General features: G+C 36.3%; 1 protein-coding gene across 1 annotated transcript in view; it reads left to right on the plus strand.

The window, feature by feature from the left end:
* Positions 1-9970, plus strand: part of LOC136028674 (zinc finger protein on ecdysone puffs-like) — a gene marked incomplete in the record, with an annotated part of 72223 nt that overhangs the window by 56455 nt on the left and 5798 nt on the right.

The following is a 9970-nucleotide window of genomic DNA, read 5'->3' on the forward strand; positions in this document are numbered from 1 at the left end:
TCAAAATTTTCCACTCTAACTTCGACTCTCACTGCTGAACTCTTGACAAGCTATCTGTGACTCTCTAGGGCTACGACATTTTCGACTCAAATTCCTAGAGTTTCACAATTTTCCACTCTAACTTCGACTCTCACTACTGAACTCTTGACAAGCTATCTGTGACTCTCTAGGGCTACAACATTTTCGACTCAAATTCCTAGAGTTTCACAATTTTCCACTCTAACTTCGACTCTCACTACTGAACTCTTGACAAGCTATCTGTGACTCTCTAGGGCTACAACATTTTCGACTCAAATTCCTAGAGTTTCACAATTTTCTACTCTAACTTCGACTCTCATTACTGAACTCTTGACAAGCTATCTGTGACTCTCTAGGGCCACAACATTTTCGACTCAAATTCCTAGAGTTTCACAATTTTCCACTCTAACTTCGACTCTCACTACTGAACTCTTGACAAGCTATCTGTGACTCTCTAGGGCTACAACATTTTCGACTCAAATTCCTAGAGTTTCACAATTTTCCACTCTAACTTCGACTCTCACTACTGAACTCTTGACAAGCTATCTGTGACTCTCTAGGGCTACAACATTTTCGACTCAAATTCCTAGAGTTTCACAATTTTCTACTCTAACTTCGACTTTCACTACTGAACTCTTGACGAGCTATTTGTGACTCTCTAGGGCTACAACATTTTCGACTCAAATTCCTAGAGTTTCACAATTTTCTACTCTAACTTCGACTCTCACTGCTGAACTCTTGACAAGCTATCTGTGACTCTCGAGGGATACGACATTTTCGACTCAAATTCCTAGAGTTTCACAATTTTCCACTCTAACTTCGACTCTCACTACTGAACTCATGACAAGCTATCTGTGACTCTCTAGGGATACGACATTTTCGACTCAAATTCCTAGAGTTTCACAATTTTCCACTCTAACTTCGACTCTCACTACTGAACTCTTGACAAGCTATCTGTGACTCTCTAGGGCTACAACATTTTCGACTCAAATTCCTAGAGTTTCACAATTTTCCACTCTAACTTCGACTCTCACTACTGAACTCTTGACAAGCTATTTGTGACTCTCTAGGGCTACAACATTTTCGACTCAAATTCCTAGAGTTTCACAATTTTCTACTCTAACTTCGACTTTCACTACTGAACTCTTGACGAGCTATTTGTGACTCTCTAGGGCTACAACATTTTCGACTCAAATTCCTAGAGTTTCACAATTTTCTACTCTAACTTCGACTCTCACTGCTGAACTCATGACAAGCTATCTGTGACTCTCTAGGGCTACAACATTTTCGACTCAAATTCCTAGAGTTTCACAATTTTCCACTCTAACTTCGACTCTCACTACTGAACTCTTAACAAGCTATTTGTGACTCTCTAGGGCTACAACATTTTCGACTCAAATTCCTAGAGTTTCACAATTTTCTACTCTAACTTCGACTTTCACTACTGAACTCTTGACGAGCTATTTGTGACTCTCTAGGGCTACAACATTTTCGACTCAAATTCCTAGAGTTTCACAATTTTCTACTCTAACTTCGACTCTCACTGCTGAACTCATGACAAGCTATCTGTGACTCTCTAGGGCTACAACATTTTCGACTCAAATTCCTAGAGTTTCACAATTTTCTACTCTAACTTCGACTCTCACTGCTGAACTCATGACAAGCTATCTGTGACTCTCTAGGGCTACAACATTTTCGACTCAAATTCCTAGAGTTTCACAATTTTCCACTCTAACTTCGACTCTCACTACTGAACTCTTGACAAGCTATCTGTGACTCTCTAGGGCTACAACATTTTCGACTCAAATTCCTAGAGTTTCACAATTTTTTACTCTAACTTCGACTCTCACTGCTGAACTCATGACAAGCTATCTGTGACTCTCTAGGGCTACAACATTTTCGACTCAAATTCCTAGAGTTTCACAATTTTCTACTCTAACTTCGACTTTCACTACTGAACTCTTGACGAGCTATTTGTGACTCTCTAGGGCTACAACATTTTCGACTCAAATTCCTAGAGTTTCACAATTTTCTACTCTAACTTCGACTCTCACTGCTGAACTCATGACAAGCTATCTGTGACTCTCTAGGGCTACAACATTTTCGACTCAAATTCCTAGAGTTTCACAATTTTCCACTCTAACTTCGACTCTCACTACTGAACTCTTAACAAGCTATTTGTGACTCTCTAGGGCTACAACATTTTCAACTCAAATTCCTAGAGTTTCACAATTTTCTACTCTAACTTCGACTTTCACTACTGAACTCTTGACGAGCTATTTGTGACTCTCTAGGGCTACAACATTTTCGACTCAAATTCCTAGAGTTTCACAATTTTCTACTCTAACTTCGACTCTCACTGCTGAACTCATGACAAGCTATCTGTGACTCTCTAGGGCTACAACATTTTCGACTCAAATTCCTAGAGTTTCACAATTTTCCACTCTAACTTCGACTCTCACTACTGAACTCTTAACAAGCTATTTGTGACTCTCTAGGGCTACAACATTTTCGACTCAAATTCCTAGAGTTTCACAATTTTCTACTCTAACTTCGACTCTCACTACTGAACTCTTAACAAGCTATTTGTGACTCTCTAGGGCTACAACATTTTCGACTCAAATTCCTAGAGTTTCACAATTTTCTACTCTAACTTCGACTCTCACTACTGAACTCTTGACAAGCTATCTGTGACTCTCTAGGGCTACAACATTTTCGACTCAAATTCCTAGAGTTTCACAATTTTCCACTCTAACTTCGACTCTCAATACTGAACTCTTGACAAGCTATCTGTGACTCTCTAGGGCTACAACATTTTCGACTCAAATTCCTAGAGTTTCACAATTTTCCACTCTAACTTCGACTCTCACTGCTGAACTCATGACAAGCTATCTGTGACTCTCTAGGGCTACAACATTTTCGACTCAAATTCCTAGAGTTTCACAATTTTCTACTCTAACTTCGACTTTCACTACTGAACTCTTGACGAGCTATTTGTGACTCTCTAGGGCTACAACATTTTCGACTCAAATTCCTAGAGTTTCACAATTTTCTACTCTAACTTCGACTCTCACTGCTGAACTCATGACAAGCTATCTGTGACTCTCTAGGGCTACAACATTTTCGACTCAAATTCCTAGAGTTTCACAATTTTCCACTCTAACTTCGACTCTCACTACTGAACTCTTAACAAGCTATTTGTGACTCTCTAGGGCTACAACATTTTCGACTCAAATTCCTAGAGTTTCACAATTTTCTACTCTAACTTCGACTTTCACTACTGAACTCTTGACGAGCTATTTGTGACTCTCTAGGGCTACAACATTTTCGACTCAAATTCCTAGAGTTTCACAATTTTCTACTCTAACTTCGACTCTCACTGCTGAACTCATGACAAGCTATCTGTGACTCTCTAGGGCTACAACATTTGCGACTCAAATTCCTAGAGTTTCACAATTTTCCACTCTAACTTCGACTCTCACTACTGAAATCTTTACAAGCTATCTGTGACTCTCTAGGGCTACAACATTTTCGACTCAAATTCCTAGAGTTTCACAATTTTCTACTCTAACTTCGACTTTCACTACTGAACTCTTGACGAGCTATATTTGACTCGCTGGATTCTAATTAAAAATAGAACTTGGTCACACTTACACTAATAATTTACCTAGACTGGCGTCATAAGTCAAAGTTTCGGGGTTTTCATTTTTGCTTCGTAAATGCTGACTTAAAAATGAACTAATTTATAATCACGACTCAAACCAAAAACCTATATTTCAAATAACTTTGACTCCCTTAGTTGTAAATTAGTACGCTATTGACTGCGGTTTCACTGCCTTTTTTCATGTCTATCAAAAAAATTGATTACCCCTTTTGCTATTGAGTATAAAGGTCATCTACATTCAGGGACCCATCCAGGGGGGGGGGGGCTTGGGGCTATGTCCCTTACCTAATTAATTTCTGTGTATTTCTTATTCAAATTATAAATTTTTTTTTCTAGAAAAAAGGTTTAATTTATAGTACAGGTCCATAATTTCTTTGAGTGGGACCCATGCCACGGACTTGTTATGTCCGTGGCATAACAATTCCCTGTGTCCATTTATATTCCCTGTGTCCCGGTGTCCCGGTCGTCATTTGTGTCCCAGTATCCCGGTCTGTAATTTCTCTTTGAGTGTCCCGGTCGATATTTATATTCCCTGTGTCCCGGTCGTCATTTGTGTCCTGGTGTCTTGGTCTGCAGTGTCATCTTATAATGCAACATGATTGCCCTTGAGCTTTGTTGATGGTGATTGCTAATCGAACATTTCCTGTGTCCCGGTCGTCATTTATATATCCCCCCGGTGTCCCCGTTGTAGTTGTGTCCCTGTGTCCTGGTCATCATTTATATTCCCTGTGTCCCGGTCGTCATTTGTGTCCCGGTCTGTAATTTCGTCAGTCGAAAAACATGACGTCAGTCGACAAACAACCTCATGACGACATACAGCTCAATCCTTATAATGACGTCAGTCGACAAACATGACATCAGTCGACGCACAAACATGACGTCAGTCAACAGACACACACAAACAACTTATTTATATATATATACTAGCTGTTGGAGTGGCGCTTCGCGCCACCCCAACACCTAGTTGGTGGGGCGCTTCCCGCCCCCCGCGCGCGTAAGTCGTTACGCGCCATATTAGTTGTCCGGTCGTCATTTATATTCCCTGTGTCCCGGTCGTCATTTGTGTCCCGGTCTGTAATTTCTATTCGAACAATCCCTGTGTCCCGGTCGTCATTTATATATCCCGCCTGTGCCCCCGGCGTCCTCGTTGTAGTTGTGTCCCTATGTCCCGGTCGTCATTTATATTCCCTGTGTCCCGGTCGTGATTTGTGTCCGGGTGTCCCAGTCTGTAATTTCTCTTTGAGGTTCCCGGTCGTCATTTGTATTCCCTGTTTCCGGTCGTCATTTGTGTCCCGGTGTCCCGGTATATAATTTCATCAGTTGACAAACATGACGTCAGTAGACAAACAACTTCATGACGCATACAGCTCAATCCTTATAATGACGTCAGTCGACAAACATGACGTCAGTCGACAAACATGACGTCAGTCGACACACAAACATGACGTCACTCGACGCACACACACAGACAACTTATTTTTATATATATAGATAGATAGATATGTATAGATTTGACTTTATATTTTGGTTTTGTAAACCGCCAAGGCTGTCTTCGGTTACTTGAAAATTTGATTATTTTTTTTGCATTATATCTTATGTTGTGATAACTTCTGCAAAGTGCTCTCGAAATGAGACATGACGATCAGATAATCTGAATATGCGATATATCTGATTACATGATAATCAGATGATGTGGCTCTGAAATGTTATGAAAACTTTTACCCCGCTGGCTTCAGGAATTCTGGCTTGATTAGTGTTTGTTTCAGGAGCATTGTTTAGTTCGAATCCAAGTTATTATTCGTACATATGTTACCGTGAATGTCCGAAATCTGGTTAGTGTCGACATTCACCGGTGAATGTCCGAAATTCATTTTTCTCTGCTTGGATTGAATTAGCTTTGCGAGTCAGCTTTTTCAGTCTTATGCAAGCTATGATGTAAAAGTTTGGTTAGGTCAGATTATGTTAGTTTAGGTTAAATTTGGTTATAGACATCCGAGATGGGTTGAAAACATAAGCTACCCCAGCCTAACCAAAGCTAACCTAACCTGTCATCTTCAAACCTTGCATTAAACTGAAAAAATTGACTGGCAACGCTGATTAATCCAGAGAAAAAAAAATGATATTTTGGAAACTCACCGGTGAATGTCGACATTCACGAATCTCGGACAGTCGGGGTAGCTCATCCACTAGATGGCTGTTAGAGCATCATTTCCAAGTTCTTCATACTGATCTTCTACGATTACAAAAAAAGTGACATTAAAAAAGTCAAAAAGTCTGATGTGTTAATAGAATTGAATTGTTCAAAGGCTAATTGGAACAGGTTCAAAAAGTGTCCAAATGCTAGCTTTGTGGAGTTTGTTCAATGTTTACTTGAGCTCCAAATTCATGGAGTAAAATTAAAAAGGATATTTATTCATGCTTTGGGTTTTAATGCACCTCTTAAATACAACTAAAAAATTTCAGAATTTTGAGCTTTGCGTGTATGCTTGAGTATTGAAAATTTTTCAAGTAATTGGCTTATAAAAGAAAATCTAGTGTTTTTATTATTTTTCTACTATGATTTAAAATTCATGTGTCTGCATGAAGTTAAGAGTAAAATAAACACGTTTTTGATTTTTCAATTACAATTGGCTGCACTTAATTCTTTGCCATTTTGTGGTGCACACTGCAACTATTGATAATTTTTTCGGGTATTTCACGTGAATCCTGAGATGCGGAAATATTTTGACGGGCTGAACAGGAAATACTCGGTGAAAGAAACCGAAAATGTTGATAAAAATACAGCTATTGTATCAAGACAGTATGCCTCAATACACCTCCCTGAATTATTCTGTGTTTAACGGATAACAAGATGTTAGTAATTTAAGTCTTTTAAGGCTTCCTTACGATTTCACCAGTGGTATTTCTGGTCCCTCTTGCGTCCAGGGCGAAATATTGATTAGTGCCCCCCCCCCCCCCGTGTCTCCCACGGGGGCCAATTTTTTCCGGCTAAATTTCGACAAAATTTTGTTTAATAACAAAATCATTTTTAATTTATTAATTAACTAATAATTCGTTTTCTAATTTACCAATTAAATAATGTAATTATTATAAATTATTTTTATTTTATTAATTAATGATTTATTAATTATTTATTAACTGTGCCCTCTACTTTACTAATAAAAATTTTTAAATCACAGAATTTTGAAACTTTGTGCCTGGGGCAAGTGCTCCCTTTGTCCCTCCCCTAAAATTGCCTCTGGGTTTCACGTGACCACAGAAGAAATGATAAAATTTAAACTCAACCAACGTTCATAGCCATAACAATTTTGCTTAGTGTCTTCGCGGCGTTGAAGGTTTTTAATTGTGTCAGATCAAAGCTTTCGCTCTCTATGGTTTCCGGTGATCTTGAAAAAATTAATGAACCTGCTGCTTCCTGTTCATGTTTTCAACTGTTGTAACTCCCTTAGCCATTTTCGATCCGAATTGTCCGACTGTCTTAAGGTGAAGGGACTAGCAAATTTTGACGTTCACTGTGAATAATTTTTATCCTTACAAAACGCGTGAAATAATATGGTCCGAAATGGTCTTCTTTTCTAAATTTTCTTTTTACATTGTTTTCCAAGTTTTTTCAAAAACTTCGACACTATCCAATGCCTTCGCGCCAGGAAAGAATACTAAGGAAGTATACACTTGAAAAATATACTGAGACCCAGAGGCGCCCCCGAGAGGGCGAGTGAGCTGAAGTCCCCCTCTTTCCCAAAGTTTTGGTGTTGATAAAAGAATATCATAAATAATAGATACAGTTTGGTATTTTGATAAAGTTATTTGTCTATTTTGAATTTTTCGGAAAATGAATTTTAAAATAATCACCAGTTTGCTGCTTTAAAGTGTGTATAGTAATTATTGTAACTTTTCTTCTTTCTTTTTTTTTCTGTTGACATTATTGTATAAAGTAAGTAACCCACCTCCTCAAGAAACAGAAAAATTAAAGATTTCTTGTTTTTTTTTCATTGTGTATTAAAAACTGTTTACTTAGTCACAGGTTAGATTTCCGATCAATACCTGTTATTTCTCTGTATTGTCTGTTATTTTTGAAAGCCTACATATTACACTAGTGCTTCAATATGGATGAACCCCCCCCCCCTTCTGGTCTTATATTAGAAAAAAAACATATTCTAATTATAGAAGAAAATCTGATATTTTAATATATGTCTAATTGCCTATTTTGAACTCTTTTGGCAAGATGAATTTTTAATAAGGAATCATCAGGATAATAAGCAATCAGGAATTTAATAAGGAATCAGTTTACTGTTCTACATTGTGTATTTGACTAAATACTGCTACTTTGAAGATCCTTTTCCCATGTGAAGTTTGTGTGAACTCAATAAGCCTCCTTTCTGAAGAAATAGTAAAATTCAATATTTAATCTTTTCTTGTGTTAATCTTTTTTTATTTTTACTTTTTATAGGCGGAATAAAAGGTTCAAGCTCTTTATAAAAAAAGAAAAAACGTTGTCCATTTATTGTGTTTTGTTTTTAGTATTTTTAGCTACTTACAAAAAGTACGTGGATATATCATATCAAACGTCATGTGTAGCCGGCGTGGTTTTGGGACGTATTTAAGAAAAATAAAATTGAATTAATATTTGAAAACATTGGATATTCTTCATGGTAGTACTTGACAACGCTGCAGAGTTGGCAACCACAGCAAACTCCAGTTTATACAAACTATAAACAGGACTGTAACGAGACTGAGGACTAGTTTTGTCCGTCTTCCTTTATTGTCGAAAAACCTTTTGTTTTAAAATTTTGTTTTCTATATACTGATTTGGTTTCATAAATATGACGACTCCACAACCCCATGGTCCTACGGCAAAGATATTTTTTGTAGCGTATTATTTTTTTCCGTGAGTAAATTTATTTTGACAATGCTTTGCTTAAAAATTGGTAAGAAATTACATTTTATCTTATTTGAAACTAACTTACCTTTAGCTTTTAATTATCAAACTGTTCACAAGTTTAAGACTCTCTATAAATGTTTTTACCAAAATTTCAACCGACTCTATGGTTATTGTGGTTATTGTTTCTGTGCAATTGGTATTGTGTGTAGGCAAAATTCGTTCGGCTACTGGTAAACTTCTCTCTTCAGAAGATTTGAAAAGGTTCAATAAAGCTTTCTCGGCTTTATGAAAGGGATATGCCCAAAATCAAGAGCTGTTTAATAAGCTTTGGCAGCTTGGCATAAGAAATTCTATATTAGAGTTGGATAAGAATCAAGTACTATGGAACCCGGCGGAAAGAATTCAACTTGCCAAAAAAAAATTCAGTAAGCGTCCTAAATGTTTTCGACATTTGCTACGTTGCCAATTTCTATTAATGCGACTGAAAAGAGTTTTTCTACCTTAATAAGATTCAAAAATTGGCTTTAAAAAATTCAAAGCAGAGACTCAGCTATATGGACGGAGGTGGTTTTATATCCCCCTGTTTCCCCCGGTGTCCCCGTTGTAGTTGTGTCCCTGTGTCCCGGTCGTCATTTATATTCCCTGTGTCCCGGTCGTCATTTGTATCCCGGTGTCCCGGTCTGTATATACATTCGTTTTTTAGTTTTGTTTTTCTCCTTTATTTTTTCCTTTTTTTTTCTTTTTAGTTTATTTAGATTTTTAGATTTTTTAGTTTTTTTATTAGTTTTTAGTTTTTTTTTTCTTTTTAGTTTTTTTGTAGTTTTTACCTTCTTTTTAGTTTTGTTAGTTTTTTTTTTTACTTATGTCCTGGTCGTCATTTATACTCCCTGTGTCCCGGTGCTTTGTTGATTGCTAATCGAACATTCCTTTTGTCTCGTCATTTATTTTTTTCTTTTTAGTTCTTTTAGTTTTTACCTTTTTTAGTTTTTTTTTAGTTTTTTATTTTTTATTTTTTTAGTTTTTTACCTTTTTTTAGTTTTTTTATTTTTTTAGTTTTTTAGCTTTTTTACTTTTTTTATTAGTTTTTAGTTTTTTTGTAGTTTTTGCCTTTTTTTAGTTTTTTCATTTTTTTTTTAGTTTTTTATTGGTTTTTACCTTTATTTTAGCTTATTTTTCAGTTTTTCCTTTTTTTTAGTTTTTTTTAGTTTTTAGTTTTTTTAGTTTTTTACCTTTTTTTAGTTTTTTTAGTTTTTTTTAGTTTTTTAGCTTTTTTATTTTTTTTATTAGTTTTTAGTTTTTTTTGTAGTTTTTGCCTTTTTTTAGTTTTTTTCTTTTTAGTTTTTTTGTAGTTTTTACCTTCTTTTTAGTTTTGTTAGTTTTTTTTTTAGTTTTTTATTGGTTTTTAC

This window comes from Artemia franciscana, chromosome 7 (assembly GCF_032884065.1).
Source record: "Artemia franciscana chromosome 7, ASM3288406v1, whole genome shotgun sequence".
NCBI lineage: Eukaryota > Metazoa > Arthropoda > Branchiopoda > Anostraca > Artemiidae > Artemia > Artemia franciscana.